General features: G+C 42.7%; 1 protein-coding gene across 1 annotated transcript in view; it reads left to right on the top strand.

Moving 5' to 3' along the window:
* The first annotated feature begins 23,019 nt into the window (after positions 1 to 23,019).
* Positions 23,020 to 23,551, top strand: part of LOC124552628 (short neuropeptide F) — a 596,078-nt gene continuing 595,546 nt past the window's right edge. The window contains exon 1 of the mRNA XM_047126953.1: positions 23,020 to 23,079. The gene's annotated coding sequence lies outside the window, so the exon portion shown is untranslated. The remainder of the gene's footprint in view (positions 23,080 to 23,551) is intronic.

Raw genomic sequence — 23,551 nt, forward strand, 5'->3', positions numbered from 1 at the left:
TAATGAGGCTTCGATAGGGGGTGGGAGTGGACGTGCGGGGTAGGGGGCGTGAAAAGCGCCGGCTGTGTGTGTTCGAGAATTGACCGGCACAGGCCACTGCCAGCGGTGTCCAGTGGCTGGCCCTAATGACGCGGCCGTCGGCGCCGCTCGTCCCGCTGAGGGGAACTGTATACGCCGACCGGCTGCAGCGTTTCACACCGTAGTGACAGAGTCGTTAGCGTGCTTTCGCGGAGACCAGGCTGACTATGCTGTTGTCACGCTCTATGGTGGATATGACATTTAAACCAGTACCACATTATCGAAAGCAGGATAGCGCATTTTGCTACTGGACTGAGGAAGATTTATTGGTAGAAACGTCTCTAACATTCTGCGTGGTGTCTGCTTGTTCTAAGTCGTGTCTCCCTACCACTTTCACGCAACGACGCTCTGAGCGTGTTTTTTACGGAATTGACTAGTTTGAACCTGGGACCTGTTGCTGGTAAGGAGACGCGAGACCACACATGACATGTAGAGTTCAGAAGAAATCAGTGAGACTAGCGATAATCAAATACTTAATGATTTCAGCGCCAGCTCCACTGCACTCCCTGTTAAAGAAACTTAATACTAACTAAATTTAGCGGAATGGGTTCAAGGCTTTCCTACTTTTAGTTAGCTAGTAAAATAACGTCGAAAAAGCAGTTAAGTTTACCATTGGAAATTTTATTCTACTCACAAAACATTGTTTATAAATTGCACTATTGATAAAAGGAAATGTTTTAATACAGGATGATAAAAACCAACTGCGTTCAACAAAAATGTGAAAGAATATTCCCTGAATGGGTTTCCAAGTTCTACAATGGATCGAAGGATGACCTATGCCATATCACATCTATAATCTAGATTTCAGTTAAGTTTCATAAAAGAGAAAACTATCAAAATGGTCTACAGTGACCCTCAATTATCTTTAATTACTTATCTAGCTTGTCGTAAATTACAGTGGCTGATGTGGCTTCTCAATAATTATATAACAGAAAAATCATCGCGTTTCAGATTTTAACTTACGTAGCAAATGTGAATACCATGAGCTTTAATTGACGATCGACACTAGTATTACGCAAAAAGGGGGTGTAACAGATGAGACTTCTGCAGTTCTGAGTGAAGCCTTATGCGCTCAAAAATGCGGAATCGCATGCGTTCATTGTCGGTTTTTAGGCAGCGTCAGGGGGCGGCGGCCGGCACAGCTCCATACAGCTTGCCGTCTCGGAAGCAACTCTCTCCTAACCTCTCCTTACTACAATTTACCGAAGTTGGTTTAAAAAAAAGCTATCTGGCTGTGTTTTCAACTGACCAGTCAGGGTCTCAATGTTAACCTTAAGCTCCGCCTACAAAATTCTGTCTATCCAATGAGAAACGTTCTACTTTTCGTGGTGGGGCAATGTTTTTGAGGTTTGCTACGTAACAGAGACGCGAAAAAGTCTCACGCTAAAACTTGCAGCTGGTGTGGCCCTTTTAGTGTTATCGTAAGATCTATACTGTTATTCTGGAGGGCTCTATCTTTTATCATGGGCTGGGGGGTGGTCTCGTTTCTCCCCTAGGAATTGCGTCTGTTTCACGGTGGGAAGGTATGACATGCATTTAGGCGTTCTTGTGTTAGTCTGTGGTATTCCATTTCCTCACTCGTTGATCGTATTACTTTGGTTAATTTAATGTCAGGATTTATTTGGAGCTATGTCACATACTGTCGGATTTACTATCATGTCAGGGTTTTCATGGAAGGTGTTGGATTTGCCTGACACCTTACACGTCTCGTCAAGGCAGTTATCGGCTTGTAAATTCTTTATATACGGCATAACACACAAAAATGCTGACTTATTTATATTTTATTCCGACTGATTTCGTTCATAAACCATGTTCACGGTCCTGTACGAAATACAAAACAAAAATCATGTCATAATCCAGGAAGGAAAAGACCTACAAGGACACAAGACGATTTCGAATGTAATAACAGAAACAATACTTACCTCGAAAAATTAATCTGCAGCCAATATTACATGTCTAAATTAAAAGTTTCGTTAATTTCGAATATTGGAAGTATGATATAATTGTGAAGAGCAGCTAACTGAAGAGAACCACCACGAGATATAATCTGGCATTTAAAATCTAGAACTTATAACAAATAATTTGTAGCCAGAATGAAGATAACACTATCCATACACCTGATCACTAAACTGTATTCCAACCAATTATTTTCAAGAAGGCGAAGTAATAAACATTAAAAATTACATTGTGTAATGTTTTCTTGTACTTAGTTACACTATGGTAACAATATTCTTTGCTGTCATGAAGACTAAAGATACAATAAAATATAACGAAGTTATCAGAATGGAGTAAATATCATACTGCAAATATCCACTCCTTGCGAACATACATAGCTAGAACGTATTATCTCAATTTACAGATCTTTTAGGAAAAAATTACCGTCCAGTAACACAATAGCTATTAAATCCAATCTCTCAAACACCTTCAGCTGAGGTTATCAGAAATCACAGTCATGTGTAACGATAACAACTAGAATGATCCGTTAAGGGACTATCTTATGGCATAATCCGGATCATTATCCGTCAGAAGAGAAATACTATCAGCATATCAAATTAAAACAGAGCATATATTCATATAATCATTAGAACTTTGAAGGATACGAACAACTCTCATTCTGTTTGTCAAGAGTGCCTTACTGCTACTGTCATTTGTCACCATAAACTTACGCAAACGAAACACAAACACAACTTTCTAAGTGAAAATATAAAAATATTACAATAATGTGGTCAGTGAGCTTAGGGTATTCACATAGCGTGATTAATCAGTTGCCGGCCGCTGTGGCATGGCGGTTCTAGGCGCTTCAGTCCGGAACTGCGCTGCTGCTACGGTCGCAGGTTCGAATCCTGCCTCGGGCATGGATGTGTGTGATGTCCTTTAAGTTAGTTAGGTTTCAGTAGTTCTAAGTCTACGGGACTGATGACCTCAGATGTTAAGTCCCATAGTGCTTAGAGCAACTTGAACCATTTTTTTGAATTAATCAATTCGTGCTAATACACAACGCTAGAAAGTAGAATACCTGCTCATTGATCAATAGAACTTTCATGTAATCTCAATCATCCTATTTGTCACCTAATCAATGGGTGAACGCATCTTCATCCAAGCAATCAGGGAATAACACATTCAATAATCGTACAAAAAATGAATAAGATGTGACTATTTAGGTGGGCAGAGCACCGTAAGTGGACAGAGAGAAATCGACAGTTCTAGCAGTAACCTTTGGTTTCTTCCGGGAAATATATTAGGCCACTTGCTGTTCATATTCCATATTAATGACCTCGTAGGCAATATTAATAGTAACCGTACGCTTCTAGCAGATGATGCAGTTATCTCTAATGAAGTACTATCTGAAAAAAGCTGCACAGGTATTCATTCGGATTCCATATTAATGACCTCGTAGGCAATATTAATAGTAACCGTACGCTTCTAGCAGATGATGCAGTTATCTCTAATGAAGTACTATCTGAAAAAAGCTGCACAGGTATTCATTCGGATTCCATATTAATGACCTCGTAGGCAATATTAATAGTAACTGTACGCTTCTAGCAGATGATGCAGTTAACTCTAATGAAGTACTATCTGAAAAAAGCTGCACAGGTATTCATTTGGATGATAAGATTTCAATATGGAGCAAACCTTGGCTTTAAATTTTCAGTAATGTAAAATTGTGCTCTTCGGAAAACGAAAAAGCGTACTACTCTGTGACAACACTAACAACGAATCGTAGTTGGAGTCAGATGACTCATACTAATATTTGTGTTTAACAATTTTATGGATATGAAACGGAACGATAACATAGACTGCATCGTGGGTAATGCAAACTGCAAACTTCGATTTATTGATAGAACATTGGGGACATGCAATCAGCAAAGGAGACTGCTTACATGTGACTCATGCGAACCACCCTAGAATATTGCTAAAGTTCATCGGACCTGTACAAAATAAGACTAACAAAGGATATTGAACGTACACACGAAAGGGAGCACATATTTGTTTGGACCGTGGGAGAGTCAGTGATGCTAAGGAAATTGAACTGTTAGACACTAGATGATAAGCGCAAAGTATACCGATAAGATCTACTAAGAAAGTACCCGTGGTCTAGGGGTAGCGTCTTTGATTCATAATCAAAAACGTCTTCGGTCCGGGGGTTCGATCCTCGCTACTGCCTAAATTTTGATAAATAATCAGCATTGGCGGCCGAAGACTTCCGGCATAAGAAGTCAGCCTCATTCTGCCAACGGCCTTGTCAAAGAGGGCGGAGGAGCGGATAGAGGTTCAGGGCACTCTTTTGTCCTAGGGGTGGGAAATTGCCCCTAAAGCCGGAAGAATCAGCAATAATCAACGACATGAGGATGCAGAAGCCAATGGAAACCACTGCATTAAAGACACGTAACGTGTATCCACAGGACATGTGGCCTGTAATTGAAGAAGTGTCATGATGATCTTTCCATTGGCAAAAGATTCCGGAATAGTCCCCCATTCGGATCTCCGGGTGGGGAGTGCCAAGGGGGAGGTTACCATGAGAAAAAGATTGAATAATCTACGAAAGGATAACGTTCTACGAGTCGGGGCGTGGAATGTCAGAAGCTTGAACGTGGTAGGGAAGCTAGAAAATCTGAAAAGGGAAATGCAAAGGCTCAATCTAGATATAGTAGGGGTCAGTGAAGTGAAGTGGAAGAAAGACAAGGATTTCTGGTCAGATGAGTATCGGGTAATATCAAGAGCAGCAGAAAATGGTATAACAGGTGTAGGATTCGTTATGAATAGGAAGGTAGGGCAGAGGGTGCGTTACTGTGAACAGTTCAGTGACCGGGTTGTTCTAATCAGAATCGACAGCAGACCAACACCGACAACGATAGATCAGGTATACATGCCGACGTCGCAAGCTGAAGATGAACAGATAGAGAAAGTGTATGAGGATATTGAAAGGGTAATGCAGTATGTAAAGGGGGACGAAAATCTAATAGTCATGGGCGACTGGAATGCAGTTGTAGCGGAAGGAGTAGAAGAAAAGGTTACAGGAGAATATGGGCTTGGGACAAGGAATGAAAGCGAATACCCTGTTCAAGAATCACAAGAGGAGGAGGTATACTTGGTAAAGGCCGGGAGATACGGGAAGATTTCAATTAGATTACATCATGGTCAGACAGAGATTCCGAAATCAGATACTGGATTGTAACGCGTACCCAGGAGCAGATATAGACTCAGATCACAATATAGCAGTGATGAAGAGTAGGCTGAAGTTCAAGACATTAGTCAGGAAGAATCAATACGCAAAGAAGTGCGATACGGAAGTACTAAGGAATGACGAGATACGTTTGAAGTTCTCTAACGCTATAGATACAGCAATAAGGAATAGCGCAGTAGGCAGTACAGTTGAAGAGGAATGGACATCTCTAAAAAGGGCCATCACAGAAATTGGGAAGGAAAACATAGGTACAAAGAAGGTAGCTGCGAAGAAACCATGGGAACAGAAGAAATACTTCAGTTGATTGATGAAAGGAGGAAGTAAATCATATTCCGGGAAAATCAGGAATACAGAAATACAAGTCGCTGAGGAATGAAATAAATAGGAAGTGCAGGGAAGCTAAGACGAAATGGCTGCAGGAAAAATGTGAAAACATCTAAAAAGATATGACTGTCGGAAGGACAGACTCAGCATACAGGAAAGTCAAAACAACCTTTGGTGACATTAAAAGCAACGGTGGCAACATTAAGAGTGCAACGGGAATTCCACTGTTAAATGCAGAGGAGAGCGCAGATAGGTGGAAAGAATACATTGAAAGCCTCTCTGAGGGTGAAGATTTGTCTGATGTGATAGAAGAAGAAACAGGAGCCGATTTAGAAGAGATAGGGGATCCAGTATTAGAATCGGAATTTAAAAGAGCTTTTGAGGACTTACGGTCAAATAAGGCAGAAGTAATAGATAACATTCTATCAGAATTTCTAAAATCATTGGGGGAAGTGGCAACAAAATGACTATTCACGTTGGTGTGTAGAATATATGAGTCTGGCGACATACCATCTGACTTTCGGAAAAGCATCATCCACACAATTCCGAAGACGGCAAGAGCAGACAAGTGCGAGAATTATCGCACAATCAGCTTAACAGCTCATGCATCGAAGCTGCTTACAAGAATAGTATACAGACGAATGAAAAAGAAAATTGAGAATGCGCTAGGTGACGATCAGTTTGGCTTTAGGAAAAGTAAAGGGACGAGAGAGGCAATTCTGACGTTACGGCTAATAATGGAAGCAAGGCTAAAGAAAAATCAAGACACTTTCATAAGATTTGTCGACCTGGAAAAAGCGTTCGACAATATAAAATGGTGCAAGCTGTTCGAGATTCTGAAAAAAGTAGGGGTAAGCTATAGGGAGAGACGGGTCATATACAATATGTACAACAACCAAGAGGGAATAATAGGAGTGGACGATCAAGAACGAAGTGCTCGTATTAAGAAGGGTGTAAGGCAAGGCTGTAGCCTTTCACCCCTACTCTTCAATCTGTACATCGAGGAAGCAATGATGGAAATAAAAGAAAGGTTCAGGAGTGGAATTAAAATACAAGGTGAAAGGATATCAATGATACGATTCGCTGATGACATTGCTATCCTGAGTGAAAGTGAAGAAGAATTAAATGATCTGCTGAACGGAATGAACAGTCTAATGAGTACACAGTATGGTTTGAGAGTAAATCGGAGAAAGACGAAGGTAATGAGAAGTAGTAGAAATGAGAACAGCGAGAAACTTAACATCAGGATTGATGCTCACGAAGTCAATGAAGTTAAGGAATTCTGCTACCTAGTCAGTAAAATAACCAATGACGGACGGAGCAAGGAGGACATCAAAAGCAGACTCGCTATGGCAAAGAAGGCATTTCTGGCCAAGAGAAGTCTACTAATATCAAATACCGGCCTTAATTTGAGGAAGAAATTTCTGAATATGTACGTCTGGAGTACAGCATTGTATGGTAGTGAAACATGGACTGTGGGAAAACCGGAACAGAAGAGAATCGAAGCATTTGAAATGTGGTGCTATAGACGAATGTTGAAAATTAGGTGGACTGATAAGGTAAGGAATGAGGTTCTACGCAGTATCGGAGAGGAAACGAATATGTGGAAAACACTGATAAGGAGAAGGGACAGGATGATAGGACATCTGCTAAGGCATGAGGGAACGACTTCCATGGTACTAGAGGGAGCTGTAGAGGGCAAAAACTGTAGAGGAAGACAGAGATTGGAATACGTCAAACAAATAATTGAGGACGTAGGTTGCAAGTGCTACTCTGAGATGAAGAGGTTAGCACAGGAAAGGAATTTGTGGCGGGCCGCATCAAACCAGTCTCAGTAGACTGATGACAAAAAAAAAAAGTTTCAAGGACCGGCTTTAAGTGATTACTGTAGAAGTATACTACAGCTTGCTACATATCGTCCCAGCAGGGACCGCGAAGACAATGTTATGTTAGTTACGCTCGCATGGAAGAGGCGGTTAAAAAATCATTCTTCATGCGTTCTATCCCTGAATGGAACGGAAAAACACCCCGATATCTGATACAGCGGGACGCAACCTCTGCCATGCACTTCAGCATGATGTCTGTATTGGTGACGTTATTATGTTGCAGAATGTTTTACCTTCACGTGTCATGACATTTCTGGAGGCCGACAATTCCTCCGTAGGAATCAAAATTGGTTTCGAAAACAGCAATTCTACGATCTGCAGCACCTCTTTCCATCCACAAGACCCGGGAAGCAGTAGGCACGGGCGTCTAGAAAGATGCCGTGTTCCTTGACTTCCAGAATGTATTTGATACACATCACTGCCGTCTAATGAACACAATACGAGCAAACAGAGTACTGGGTCAGCTTTCGGATTGAATTGAAGAGTTCCCCGTGAACAGAACACGGCATGACGGATATAAATCTTCAGATTTGAAAGCAGCCTCAGACGCACGCCACAGGAGTGTTACTTCACCACTAATTTTCGCAACATATATGTAATAAGGTAGCGATGTTCTTCAGTTTTACCAGCAATTTATGAGTCGTCTGCACAAACGTCTTCAAAGTTATCGACCTCGATCGATACCTTCATTGCAGTCTGCATCCCCATGTGTACTTCTTTGGCTGATTAGCTGCCACTTCGGCCGTTAAGTTACCATGAGAATGGCATCCCTTCCACTACAGTTTTCTATCATTTCATGGCGGCCATCTTGACTTTTACGTTACCAAGACAACGGCGTCGTTCATTTTGAATTCTTATCAGAGGGGACTGCCAAGTAAATATACAATGACGTGAGTGTATTTTAATGGTTTCATCTTTTAATGTAATTTTACCTGCTATTATGTCTTTACGTATTATCTGTAGGTGCATATAATTACTACTTTCTAGTTTATTCGTTTATAGACAAAACATTAATAAGGACTACGTTTGTCATTCACACCAGTGTCACTAGATGACGCTACTTCTTCTCCCGTTCTGTAAATTTGTTTATTTTGTTTTAACATAAATGGCTCTGAGCACTATGGGACTTACTGTCTGAGGTCATCAGTCCCCTACTACTTAGAACGACTTAAACTTAACTAACCTAAGGACATCACACACATCCATGCCCGGGGCAGGATTCGAATCTGCGACCGTAGCAGCAACGCAGTTCCAGACTGAAGCGCCTAGAACCGCTCGGCCACACCGGCCGGCTTTTTAACATAAATGACTACTTGCCTTATGGTTTATGATATATTAAGCTATTGTGTACTCGTAGAACTTACTTTGCAGATTACATACAGCAAAGACGTTTCAATTCTTCTGAAGCGTTTGCCATTGGCTGTTGCTGACGTAATCCGTAGTCGGAGGGGGAACTGCACACTGTTTAACTCGTGGCTCCACAGCCATCAGTCACAGTGTACAATCATGAAAAAAAAAACCGAGAAGCCTATGGCACCATCCATATCGTTAAATGCCACAACAATTCTGTATTTTCTTTTAACGCAACATGTAGTAGTACTGTACGTAATTTTGCTGTTCCAAGCCTTGCAGGGCCCAAAAAATCTGAGGATCGCCTTAACATATGCCGAAACCAGTCATAATAAACAAAAGTTATTGCGATTTCGACTGTTTTCGTAACCAAAATTAATAACTGATCTTGTTGACAGCATCGGATCTTTCTTAACTCTATTCGCTGTAGATGTTGCTGTTGTATACAGAAAAATATCAACACTAGAGAGTCGTAGCGAAATGCAGGAAGACGTGCAGAGGTTAGACGCTTGGTGCAGTGACTGACAGTTAACCTTCAAAATAAACGAAGATAACGCTTTGAACACAAATAGCAACAAAAACCCGTCGTGATTTGGTTACACGACGTCCGATCGGTCACTGGAAACATAACACTTAAATAGCCGGGAATACGTGCACGGGGCGATTATGAGTGAAACGGCCACATAAAAGTTAGTGCAGGTAAGGGAGATGCCGCACTGAAATTCACTGGACGAATTCTCGGGAATTAAAGTGCGCCCACGGAGGAGACAGCTTACAAAACCCTTGTTCCACCAGTGCTTGAAACGTGATGGTGTGTTTGGGATCCGTAGCAGATAGAATAGAGGAAATGAAGAAGATCCAAAGAAGAGTAGTGCATTTTTGTAACAGGTTTATTCAGTAAGTGCAAAAGTGTCAGGGAGAGGCTCAACACTATGGAACCAACTCCGGTGGCAGACGCTGCAGGAGAGGCGTTCTGCATCACGGTGTGGTTTGCTGTTAAAGTCCCGAGAAAGCACGTTCCTAGAAGACTCGTCCAATATACTGCTTACTCCTACGTTTACCTCGCGACAAGAGCATGAATCTAGAATTAGGGACCCTGGAGCTCACACATAGTTACTGATAAAAGTTATTCCCACATAGCAATTTCCACTGGAACAGGAAATGAGGAAGTGTCAGAAGTACAGGAAGAAGATTCCACCACACATCATAACGTGACTTGCGGAGAATATACAGGGTGATTTCGTGATGATGTTGAGAAGATTCCAGTGATGGGTAAACGTGTCAAACAGAGGTGAGGTATCGTGCTCCTGAAACGACCAAGTCGAGATTTACAAGCGAAAATCGTCCTGATACCTCCGGGTGGGAAACACTTGTACCGGTACTGTTGTTGCTAACAGAGTAGGATGGAAATTTTCAGAGGTAGTACTATGGATCGAAACAACAAAAAAATGGGGTAAACATGGGTTCTGAAATGTATACCTTAAGAGCTATGAGCATTTTTTCATCTTCGATACTGTGAAACACATCTCTTCTAACGCAAGCTTCTTGGCTTCCATATTTTCGAAGGAGATTGCTCCAAAACAGGGAAAAATATCCAGTAAATATGAGCAGTAAGAAGCGTATCTTATAAGCCGTGAACACTCGTTCAGTAGGAGATGTCTTTCACAGTATCGAAGCTCCCAAAGTATGCACTTTAGAGACCATGATCACCACAGTTTTATCTTGATTTGGTCCACACTACCACCTCTCAAAGTTACCCATCCTACAATCTTAGCAACTAGAGAGCTGGTGCATGTGTCCCCTGTTAGAGGTATCAGAACGATTTCCCCTTACGTCTTACGACTCGGTCGCTCCAGAAGAGCTCCCATGCCCCAAAGGGATACATTTACCCTTTTCAATCACCACCGACAATTTGTAACATCAGCACGGAACCACCCTGTATGCAAATTGAGATATACGTTTAGTTCTTCCGATCCGGCCTTTCGCCTGCCGCTACTGCTTCCAGCACAGCACTCTCGATCGGCGGGTAGTCTACTTTAGTGTTGCAGGCGCTGCTCCGGCGAGAATGATGCACCGAGCATAGCATTGCGTATTTTGCAGACATTACTCCCCACGGACAACAACACCACTCTTGCCACTCTAACCTGTAGCAAATGGCACCAGAGGTGCCAGCCCCGATCAGAAACAGTGTGCTTAACAGCGACAGCGGCGCTACAAACGCAGGGACAGTGTTGCATCCGCAACTGGCATCTTCGCTAACGACGTGCTGTATCCTACCGCCTACGGCTCTGGGCCTTATATCTGCCCCCCAGCTGCCAGTCAATCGAAGATCTCACTAAGTCTAGCCTCAAGCGATGATACTGTGGATGGAGATTATCGCTGAACACATAGACTGTTAAAACCACACAGAAAATCTGCTCCTGAAATAATCGATTTCGGTTTATTATTGTCGCTAGCTGAGTATCGGGTGTACTCGGGTACGTGTGCATTACAATCCTATTAGTTCATTTCCTCCTTTCTTCTCTCTCTGTCCGTCTCCTGCTTCCCCCTCTCTGTCTATCTGTTCCTCCTCTCTCTCTCGAGGTGACGCAGTGGTTAGCACACTGGACTCGCATTCGGGAGGACGACGGTTCAATCCCGTCTCCGGCCATCCTGATTTAGGTTTTCCGTGATTTCCCTAAATCGTTTCAGGCAAATGCCGGGATGGTTCCTTTGAAAGGGCACGGCCGATTTCCTTCACAACCCTTCCCTAACCCGAGCTTGCGCTCCGTCTCTAATGACCTCGTTGTCGACGGGACGTACGTTAAACACTAACCACCACCACCACCACCACCTCTCTCTCTCTCTCTCTCTCTCTCTCTCTCTCTCTCTCTCTCTCTCTCTCTCTCTCTCTCTCTCCCTCCCTATACATCTGCTCCTTTCCCATCTGTCCACCTCGTCCTCTACCATCTCTCTGTCCACCTCATCTCCCCGCCCCCTCCCACTCTGCCCATCTCCCTCTCTCCCTGTCCAACTTCTGCTCATCCCTGCTACTTTCTGTCTCCTCCTTCTTCATATATACGATCACTTCTTCCTTCCCCCTATCTGTCTGTTCATCTATTCCTCCCACCTTCTACCTATAGGTCATCACTCCCAAGCGCATACGAGGTTGTTGGATCTTGGTTGCTGTATCTTACTCCGACGGCTGGCTATATTTCCAGATGGCTAGTAATTTGTGTACAAAGTTTCGTTGAAATCGATCCAGGTGTTTAGAAGCAGTTGGCATCTACACATTTGCTAGCACACGCACATATCAGATACATTTAATATAAAATCAACATGATCCACACATAATCGTGAATTTCACACTGCAGTTTCATGTTCACGTATCGCATTGTTGTTGAAGTCGTATAATGATATAATTTTGCATGTTCATCGAGCGGTATATGTGGACATTGTCTACGAAATTTGTTGCGAATATGTTCCATACCTAGTATTTTATAAATTAAAACATCATTATCATGTTAACATTGAATATAGATTTAAGTGTCAGGAAGTCATTTCTGAAAGTATTTGTATGGACTGTGGCCATGTATGGAAGTGAAACATGGACGATAAATAGTTTGGACAAGAAGAGAATAGAAGCTTTCGAAATGTGGTGCTACAGAAGAATGCTGATGATTAGATGGTTAGATCACATAACTAATGAGGAGGTATTGAATAGGATTGGGGAGAAGAGACGTTTGTGGCACAACTTGACTAGAAGAAGGGATCGGTTGATAGGACATGTTCTGAGGCATCAAGGGATCACGAATTTAGTATTGGAGGGCAGAGTGGAAGGTAAAAATCGTAGAGGGAGACCAAGAGATGAATACACTACGCAGATTCAAAAGGATGTAGGTTGAAGTAGGTGCTGGGAGATGAAGAAGCTTGCATAGGATAGAGTAGCATGGAGAGCTGCATCAAACCAGTCTCAGGACTGAAGACCACAACACCAACAACATCATGTGGCGGTTTTTCACGCAGTTCAGTGTTTACGACGTCGTATCTCCTGAACTTCGTGTCGTACAGTGGTGTATTTTTGGAGGTACGTTCGGTGACATGTGAATAGTGTCTCCAAAATGTGCTGTAAATGAAGTCATTAGTAAAGAAGTAATAAATCAAATACTTAGTGTGGCGGTTTAACAGCAAAAATGCAGTAAGCGATAAACTTCCTTTCTTTCATCATTTTGGGAGGTGTGCGAGAGAGAAAAAGTCTCGTAAGGGTTTGAAAGTTTGTGCCTTGTAAGTAACTGAGTGCTCTTATTTTCAAACTTCTTATGAATATAATCTGGCTATTTGTACCTTGTGAGTTACGATTCTTTTTCATCGCCACTCCTAAGTTTTTGACAAATAGGTGGCTGTTACTCCTATAGTCGTTCTTTCGGGACAGTAAGTGATTTGTGTACCAGGCCTGGTTTAAATCGATCCAGTGGTCTAGGATTACATGTGGAAAAACACACACACACACACACACACACACACACACACACACACACACAGGTTCAAATGGGTCAAATGGCTCTATGCACTATGGAACTTAACATCTGAGGTCATCAGTCCTCTAGAACTTAGAACTACGTAAACATAAGTAACCTAAGGACATCACACACATCCATGCCCGAGGCAGGATTCGAATCTGCGACCGTAGCAGTCACGCGGTTCCGGACTGAAGCGGCTAGAACCGCTCGGCCAACGCGGCCGGCCACACACAGGTACATACACATTTTTAACATATATGGATTACTTGCAGTAATAAATGCAGACCTCTAAAGAACATTGAGAAATGCTAATGACGGTGAAGGAGTATCAGATCACGATCAATACGAGGTTGAGGCTACGGCGGAAATGGGTCTTATTGTCTCCAGAAAACACTGCGGAGCTGAAGACGACGGGCGCGGTGACAGCCAGGGATAAATCAATCAAATTTACCTCCTCTTCCAAAGAACACTGTGGAAATATTCTCTTATCCCCATATGACGTCCCAAGTTTGTCGAGCCTCCTCCCGTTTTTAATCTTTTACAGCAGACAGAGCACTGTACTGCCAACACACCTGACGCCTGAAGACGACAGGGACAAACTGCCTCTCGTAGCCCAGGTGGGGACAACTCTCGCACACTGCAGGCCATCCAGCAGACGACGCCACACTGTATCAGGCACAGTATTGTTTCGGCAATGCTGTACCGATTCTTATGTCGTACGATTGTTCTTAGTTGCTTACTGCAGGCGTTTTTTCTAAAATAGTGCTGATAGCTTTTCCCAATTTTTATAATAATAACTCAATATTTCAAAGGAATTAAAATTTTACGAATACACAGCACTCGTCTTGAAAAACAAAGGTTCTTTTTAAAAAAAAAAAAAAAATCGAAAAATTTTAGCACTGTTACCGGTGCACATTCACTGCCGGTATTTTTACCTAGTTATTAGTAAAAATTTCAGAAGGCCTGCTACAATAATACGAAAACTACCTAAAAATACCAGTTCTCCAAAACTAAAGCACCGGCATCGGTATTCACTGGTCGTATCCTCCCATGCCTATATAAGACTTGACAGCACCGACGCCGAACGGCCAGCCATCTCCGTCGGAGCCTTCGCCCCTTCCGACGCTGCCCTTCCTGGAACGCCTCGATACCGGGCTGGTAGTGCTTCTGTGGAAGTTAATCTGTGTGTGGGGTTAATAAGAACTCCGCTGACAGCTGTAAATCTTTTGTTTTATTGAAACACAGTCGGTTTCGTGACCTACAGCCGCATTATCAGGTGCAACCTACATGGCAAAGAGTAATACACGGTGTCTCAACTTCGTGGATATTGTTAACTACTGGCTGGGGTACCCGCCTTCGCTTAGGGAGTTGATATTAGCCGGCCGGGGTGGCCGAGCGGTTCTAGGCCCTTCAGTCGGGATCCGCGCGACCACTACGGTCGCAGGTTCGAATCCTGCCTCGGGCATGGATGTGTGTCATGTCCTTAGGTTAGTTAGTTTTAAGTAGTTCTATGTCTATGGGACTGATGACCTCAGATGTTAAGTCCCATAGTGCATAGAGCCATTTACTTGAGATCAAATTGTGTGGTAGTATAAGATGTAAAACATTTTTATTGAAAACAAATTCTAAATAGCTATAATACTTGTTTAGAAGCAACATTTTTCAGTTTGTTATTCGGGGTACATATGTACAAATTTTTCGAATTCCTACTCGAAAGTAAGCTACGTATAGTTGACCATGAGAGAAGCAGGTGTCTTGCAGGTTGATGCTGCACTATTTTAAAAGTTCGTCATTGCGCTGTGTTAGTTGTAAACTAATTTGACTGGTATTTCAGTAGATTTCAGTGATATTCTGGGGATAGTTTGTGTCCTCTGTACTTTCCAGTCATAAGTTAGGCTTCGATGGCGTTATTCGATAGCTGTTTGACGATCATCCTTGTTCCATTCTGTAGTTTTGGTGAGTTGAGATATCTGAGAAGTGTCATCGGAGAGCCAATTTTAAGTGGAAGACAGTGTGGTGGCATTCCTGGTACTTGCGAAGAGTGTAGAAATTCTGTAGAGAAATTCACACTTTCTTCAACGTTTACCATCGTGTCGATCCATTTGTATATCCTCTCTTCACCGGGAATATTCTTTTGAATACAAAAGTTGATATCGTCGTCAGTACTATTTTTACTTGACAAAATTGTCTTTCCAAATACCCAGTCCGGATTGGTACAATTGTGAATAATATTTGGATAAATTTGGTCAGTGAGTACGTTTCCAGCAGTGGCTATCGATGTTGCAGGAATCACTATTGATTATGCTTGTCCATTACGGATATTTTAGAACCGTGTCTGTATATAGAATGTAAATAAGTTATACAAAACTGCAACCAGACACTTTTTTGAATAATTATGTTTTATTCCATGAACCGGTTTTCGAACCTTTCCAGGTTCATCTTCAGCTGGTTTCAGGAAGTTACATCATTATTGCTAGCATAATGCTGGGTGCTGGCTCTATGACAAAAAGATGGAACACACTTTAATGTACCACCATGACTATAGCTTATCTGTCGGTATGGGTGTAAATTTAGTTTTTTACTTACTGCGACAGTATAGGCGGCATTTGTCGGTTAGTGTCCATCTGTATGCCTCCATTTTGAAGTCCAGTTGTTGTATCACTACACACACTTCCACACAAACTATATTAATTACACTCTGACAGCGAGACTTGTCCAGCATCCAGCACGCGCTTTACAACTGTTGCTTGTAACAGAGATCTTGACAGAAAGATGTGGCATAGGCCTACTTTGCACAGAGATGTAATTTGTTCTTCTTTACATGTATTAAGGTCGATATAAGGGCAAATATTTTAATCAGACTGGCGATAACATGAGAGTACAAAATAAAATAAATAAACTACTTCAAGAACAAACTTCAGGTGATCTGATAGCTTATTTCTATTTGTATATTACGTATAATACAGGCAGTTTATAGCATTTTTTTATTTTTATGTGACTGGCATTAACATGGATATCCATGAATCAATGCTACAGATTTATTGTATCTGCAGTGAGATGCAGCTGTCTGTTAGACTAGGACCTTTATATTTAAATTTAAAACTAACCTTTAGATGAACTGTTGACTTATTTCTGTTGTTATGTTAACATGTTCTGGGGCATTAGCAAGAGTACATTGTGTTTATTTTAGCTAAAGGTATATGTATAAAAGTTATAGTGATTGTAACGGACTAAAGCTGTTTGTATGGCTCTACACTTTATATTTAAAAACCATGAACAAACAAGTTCTTTAACTGTTGACATATTTTATTGTAACATTAAAGTGATCTGGAATATTGGTAAAGGCAGCTTCTGTTTGTTCCAACTAGAATTAATATGTATAAAAGTACTGATTTATATTAGCAGTAGAGGGCTTTGACATTTAGAAAATCACTGTTGAATTTAATGAGGCGCGTCGTATGCTCAGGAGAATATGTGCATCCGCCTGTTTGTAAAAGTTGATGACCAAAATCTGCTGTTGTTTCATTTTTCGATATTTCAACTCCCATATTTTTTGTTAGTGGCCAGAGATGTGATCCTTGTTTTTTTTTTTCCACGCTCTGATCTCGTCTGCTTGTGTTGACTTGGGGATAACTGCAAATTTTTGTCGTAAAATCTCCTGAGAGTATGAGTGGGCCTCCTCCCACCACTTCAGAGTTCCCTCGCAAGTCTTGTAATGTTCTGTCCAGAAGATAACTGTAGCTTTCTTTAGAAGTTCAGCTCCGTGGGGTAGCGGTGCGGTCTAGGGCACCTTGCCACGGTTCGCGTGACTGCCCCTGTCGCAGGTTCGAGTCCTCCCTTGGGCATGATTGTGTGTGTTGTCCTTAGTGTAAGTTAGTTCAAGTTAGATTAACTAGGGACCAATGACCTCAGCAGTTTGGTCCCATAGAACTTAGCTCTTGACATTTTACGTACTGGAAATTGTTCTTCAGCTATATTCAACGCTAGTTGTAGGGCGGAACGAGCCGTTCATCCTCCTTCCACAGCTGTGGCTGCAGTGCCGGATTATGGCAGCGCAGTTGCGATGTGTTGTTTAGCACGTATTTCCGCAAACAATAGATTTGTTAGAAACGTTGTCCCTGTGCCGCCTGGTGTGTCCAAGTAAATAATTCCGCAATTGCTGTTCCGATCCATGGTAACGTTTAAACTTCCTGTTGGTTGTAATTGAAGAGTGGCTTGTTGTGAGCAATGTATTGAAATAGTTCGTTGATGATGTTGCTTTTCTCCTTTGTAATTTCAAAGTTTAACACACGGATAGTATCTTTCCGCGGTGCTTGCATCCGAAGTTGTCCTTAGGTCTGGTTGTTTATTGCTAAACATTCAGCTTCTATGCGAATGAGTGTTTCATTGAACATTCGTCGTTGAATTCGACGGTCAGGATGAGCTTGCCCGATTTGGTGCAGTTTGTCATCACTCATAGTCTCTTTGAAGAGGTCCCATAGGTGTTTTGGATTTTATGGGTTACATGTTGGTAGAATTATGGCGATTAAGTCATTTGTACAGCTGAGGCTGTCAGTGAGGCTTCTAGTAGTGTTGACTCCCTTTGGTGATCGTTTTCTAGTATTCCTAAGCGCTGGCAGGCTTCCGTAAACGTCTGGCATAGTCAACCGTCATCTACGAAACTTGTTGGTCTCTGTATTTCGTGTAGCAACATCCTAACATAGAAACATTCACCGTTGTAGGATGCACATTGTATACTCCGCCTAGTGCGCTAGTTTTCATGGTTCCTCGACGATCTTACACTACTGGCGATTAAAATTGCTACACCGAGAATAAATGCAAATTATAAACGGGTATTCATTGGACAAATATATTATACTAGAACTGACATGTGATTACATTTTCACGCAGTTTGGGTGCATACATCCTGAAAAATCAGTACCCAGAACAGCCACCTCTGGCCGTAATAACGGCCTTGATAGGCCTGGGCATTGAGTCAAACAGAGTTTGGACGGCGTGTACAGGTACAGCTGCCTGAAAGAAAGGATATTGCGGAGACATGTCTTAGCCACAGCCTGGGCGATGTTTCCAGGATGAGAATTCACTCTGCAGCGGAGTGTGCGCTGATATGAAACTTCCTGGGAAATTGAAACTCTGTGCCGGGCCGAGACTCGAACTCGGGACCCTTGCCTTTCGCGGGCAAGTGCTCTACCATCTGAGCTACCCAAGCACGACTCACGCCCCGTCCTCACAGCTTTACTTCTGCCAGTACCTCGTCTCATACCCTCCAAACTTCACAGAAGCTCTCCTGCGAACCTTGCAGAACTAGCACCCCTGAAAGAAAGGATATTGCGGAGACATGGCTTAGCCACAGCCTGTAGGATGTTTCCAGAACGAGATTTTCACTCTGCAGGTTCGCAGGAGAGCTTCTGTGAAGTTTGGAAGGTACGAGACGACGTACTGGCAGGAACCTTCTTCAGAATAAGAAGGTTGGGTTATCCCGACTGAAACCTAGGTAAATTGTAGGCAAACAGTGCAACTGAGACTGTTAATTATTAAAATTAATATTTACACAGTTGGTGACAGGGCCGCGAAATGTTGAAGATATTTACGGTAAATACTGGTTGTAGGTGACACGGTGGAGTTGTCGCCTGATGCTGTCCCATAAATGCTCGCGTGGAGACAGCTTTGCTGATCGAGCAGGCCAAGACAACACGTCGAAAATACGTAGTGGATGTTGGGTTACAACAGCGTTATGTGGGCGAGCGCTATCCTGTTGGAAAATACTCCCTGGAATGTTGTTCACGAATGGCGGCACAACACTTCGAATCATGAGACTGATGTACAAATTTACAGTTAGTATGCCTTGGATAACTACGAGAGTGCTCCTGCTGTTACACAAAATCGCACCCCAGACCGTTAACTCCCGCTATCAGTCCAGTGTGTCTACCACGCTGACAGGCTGGCTGCGGGCCCTCAACTGGCCTCCCTCTAAACAACACAGTCCATCACTAGGACCAAGGCAGAGCCAGATTTAATCAGAAGGTACAGCAGAACTTGACTCTGCCCTCCAATGAACTCTCGATTGACACCACTGAAGTTGCAAATTGCGGTGGTTTGGGGTCGGTGTAATACACGGTACAGGGCGTCTGGCTCGTGGTTTGGAGCTGTCCTTAAAGTAACCGACTTCCAACAGCGTTTTGTGTGTCTCTGTGATGCCAACTGCTGCTCAGAATTCTGCTGCAGCTGCAGTAGGATGTTTCAGAGCCATACTGCGAACGCAATGGTCTCCCCTCTCGGTAGTGGATCAAAACAAAATGTCCAGACACTCTGTGAGCAAAATAGTACTGAAACAGAGGATGACAGAGTAATGGCCGCAATGCTAAATGTCTTTTTCCAAAGTTGTTTCACACGGGAAGACTGCACTGCAGTTCCTTCTCTAGATTGTCGTACGGATGACAAAATGGTAGATATCGAAATAGACGACAGAGGGATAGAAAAACAATTAAAATCGCTCAAAAGAGGGAAGGCCACTGGACCTGATGGGATACCAGTTCGATTTTACACAGAGTATGCGAAAGAACTTGCCCCCCTTCTTGCAGCGGTGTACCGTAGGTCTCTAGAAGAGCGTAGCGTTCCAAAAGGTTGGAAAGGGGCACAGGTCATCCCCGTTTTCAAGAAGGGACGTATAACAGATGTGCAGAACTATAGATCTATATATTTAACGTCGATGAGTTGTAGAATTTTGGAACACGTATTATGTTCGAGTATAAAATGACTTTTCTGGAGAGTAGAAATCTACTCTGTAGGTATCAGCATGGGTTTCGAAAAAGACGATCATGTGAAACCCAGCTCGCGCTATTCGTCCACGAGACTCAGAGGGTCATAGGCACGGGTTCCCGGGTAGATGCCGTGTTTCTTGACTTCCGCAAGGCGTTTGATACAGTTCCCCACAGTCGTTTAATGAACAAAGTAAGAGCATATGTGTGATTGGATTGAAGAGTTCCTAGATAACAGAACGCAGCATGTCATTCTCAATGGAGAGAAGTCTTCCGAAGTAAGAGTGATTTCAGGTGTGCCGCAGGGGAGTGTCGTAGGGCCGTTGCTATTCACAATATATATATAAATGACCTTGTGGATAATATCGTAAGTTCACTGAGGCTTTTTGCGGATGATGCTGTAGTATATCGAGAGGTTGTAACAGTGGAAAATTGTACTGAAATGCAGGAGGATATGCAACGAATTGACGCATGGTGCAGGGAATGGCAATAGAATTCAATGTAGACAAGTGTAATGTGCTGTGAGTGCATAGAAAGAAAGATCCTTTGTCATTTAGCTACAATATAGGAGGTCAGCAACTGGAAGCAGTTAATTCCATAAATTACATGGGAGTATGCATTAGGGGTGGTTTAAAATGGAATGACCATATAAAATTAATCGTCGGTGAAGTAGATGCCAGGCTGAGATTCACTGGAAGAATCCTAAGGAAATGCAATCCGAAAACAAAGGACGTAGGTTACAGTACATGTGTTCGCCCACTGCTTGAATACTGCTCACCGGTGTGGAATCCGTACCAGATAGGGTTGATAGAAGAGATAGAGAAGATCCAACTGAGAGCAGCGCCCTTTCTCTATTACGAAACGATGCAGAAACACGCCTATCAATTTTGTTTATGTCGCGCAACTACTGCTTGGCGTTGCGACTTTTTGCGCCAGTGTATTTTTTTAAATTTCATTTTTAAATGAAGGCATTCACTTTTTTATGTGCTTCAGTCTTTTTCTGAAATTTCAAAAATTTACGTTGTACCAAATGTGAAACCGTGTTCAAGCTACATCACGGTCATGTAACTAGGAACAAATATTCAACTGAGATTTAAAAGCGATGCAATCGATAAAGTTTTGTCAATATTTTATTCAGTCGTCAATCTGTTATATTATTGGTCAGCCGGTTTGGCCGAGCGGTTCTAGGCGCTTCAGTCCGGAACTGCACTGCTGCTACGGTCGCAAGTTCGAATCCTGCCTCGGGCATGGATGTGTGTGATGTCCTTGGGTTAGTTACGTTTAAGTAGTTATAAGTTCTGGGGGACTGATGACCTCAGAAGTTAAGTTTCATAGTGCTCAGAGCCATTTGAACCATTTCGAACAACCTTGAAAATTTTCTGATAACTTTATCCACTTCTAAGATACATAGGTTTAAAGACACCATACTGTTTCAGGTAAAATAACCACGTAAAGTACAATGTGAGACGAAAACATAATTTATAAAGTGCCTTCGGTACCATCTGAGAACCATATGTTGCAGTACTGAAGCATATGGAAAACTTTTTGCGTTTAAAATCTGGTGTGAGGTGTAAAATTAGTTTTCGGTTAGTTCAATTTCACGTAAGTGAACCACATTTTTTTTTATTCATACGAATTACATCCCCTGCTGCAGTAGGTAGTAGAAGGGAACCAGCGGAAAAATGCTCCTATCTCAGCACAAAAAATGCGATTATGTCCTGTCTATTTAATAGGCTGGCTGCAAAGTGGTATACCAACTACCTGATTCTACCTTCCTTAGCACACTTGAAAATGCGGAACTCAGACTGTTTACAAACGTTGAGCTAAAAACAATTTCACGTCTAGCACCAAGAAAGCAATAGAAAATGATGGAAACTGCTTATGACGGTCGCTAGTTCGTGTTCCTTAATTCGGTCCTAAAATTAGTCTCTAGGCTTAGCTAGGCTTAGGTACATTGCAAAAACTGTCATGGATTCCTACTTCCATTATCCTCCCCTATGAAAACAGGCTGTTACATTTCGGTTGCACGACAAATAACACAAATTTAAAGGTTGTAAATTCAATCAAACCACATACCTAAGGATTGCAATTACGAACAACTTAAATTGGAACGATCGCATAGAAAAAGTTGTGGGACAGGCTAAGCAAAGACTGAATGAACACTTAGAAGATGTAACAAGTCTAAGAAAGAGACCGCCCACGCTACGCTTGTCCGCCCCCTGTTAATGATCCTATATCGCCCAGCAATACTCCTGCAGATAGGATTGACAGACGTCATCAAAAAAGATAAAAGATGGATCCCTAGTTTTGCAGTATTATCGCGAAATAGGATGAGAGTGTCGCGAATATGATACGCGAGTCGGAGTGGCAATTAATTTAAAAAAACTGCGTTTTGCATTGCGTCGAGATGTTTTCACTAAATTTCAACGGTACACTTTTTCTTTTAATTGCAACAATATATTTTTCACTCCCTGTCAAATAGGGATAAATGACTATCGTAATAACGTAAGAGGAGCTTCCACGAAAACATTTAGGTGTTCGCTTTTCCGACATGCTATTAGAGAGGAAAGCCATAGAGAAATAATACGAAAGTGCTTCTACAAACCCTCTGCTAAGCACGTAACTGTGAACTGCAACTATATTATGTAGATGTCTCCAAAGGGATGTTTAGTACATCGTGTGTGATGAAATTTTACGGATATTTTTCGCTCTATTGCCGGCGTTCTGAGACGAGGCTGCCCTCGGTTCCAGGTCGCGGCGGGCGGTGCAGGCGGGTAGAGGGTAGAGGGTAGCGGGTACCCACCCCCACCCCCACCCCCACCACCACCGACCGGCCGCGGGCGCCGCCCCCTCCCTTCTCCTGGCAGGCGACCCTCTGCGCATGCCCGCCACCGCGCGTCGCCTATATAAGACGGCGGCGGCCTCGGGCGTTCACTGCCGCCCCGACGCCGCACGAGCTCGCTTCGCTCCGACGCCGACGTCTGCTCGCTCTCCGCAAGGTAGGACGCCGACGCTACGCCGCGCTGTCCGCGGCGCTCCGCCCCCAGCAATAAATTACCGCCCCCCGTCCCAACCCCCGTATGTCTCTTACTGTCGCAGTTGTTGAACACTTTTAAAACGTGCAATGCATTTATATGACCGTCATGATAATTAACAATACAAATTTCGCAACTAATTTCGTCAATTTTCTCCAGGCATTTTCCAGCTTTCCTTCCACCGTCTGTCCAGTCACGTTCCAGACCATTGTCTTATGTATGAGATGTATAATTTAAATCTCTTAATTTTGGTTCCCAGCCAAGATAACCTTCTGCGTAAATTTGACACTTAACTTAATTAAATTTGTCGAATTTTATTATAGTGTTCCACTGACTGTCTACCTCTAGTGACTACAAGTTGTTCACTACCTTCTGTTGGCCATTGCGTTACCTAGTCATGCAATCTACTGCAAAAATTTCTTAGTTATCTTCATCA

This window comes from Schistocerca americana, chromosome 10 (assembly GCF_021461395.2).
Source record: "Schistocerca americana isolate TAMUIC-IGC-003095 chromosome 10, iqSchAmer2.1, whole genome shotgun sequence".
Classification (NCBI taxonomy): Eukaryota; Metazoa; Arthropoda; class Insecta; order Orthoptera; family Acrididae; genus Schistocerca; species Schistocerca americana.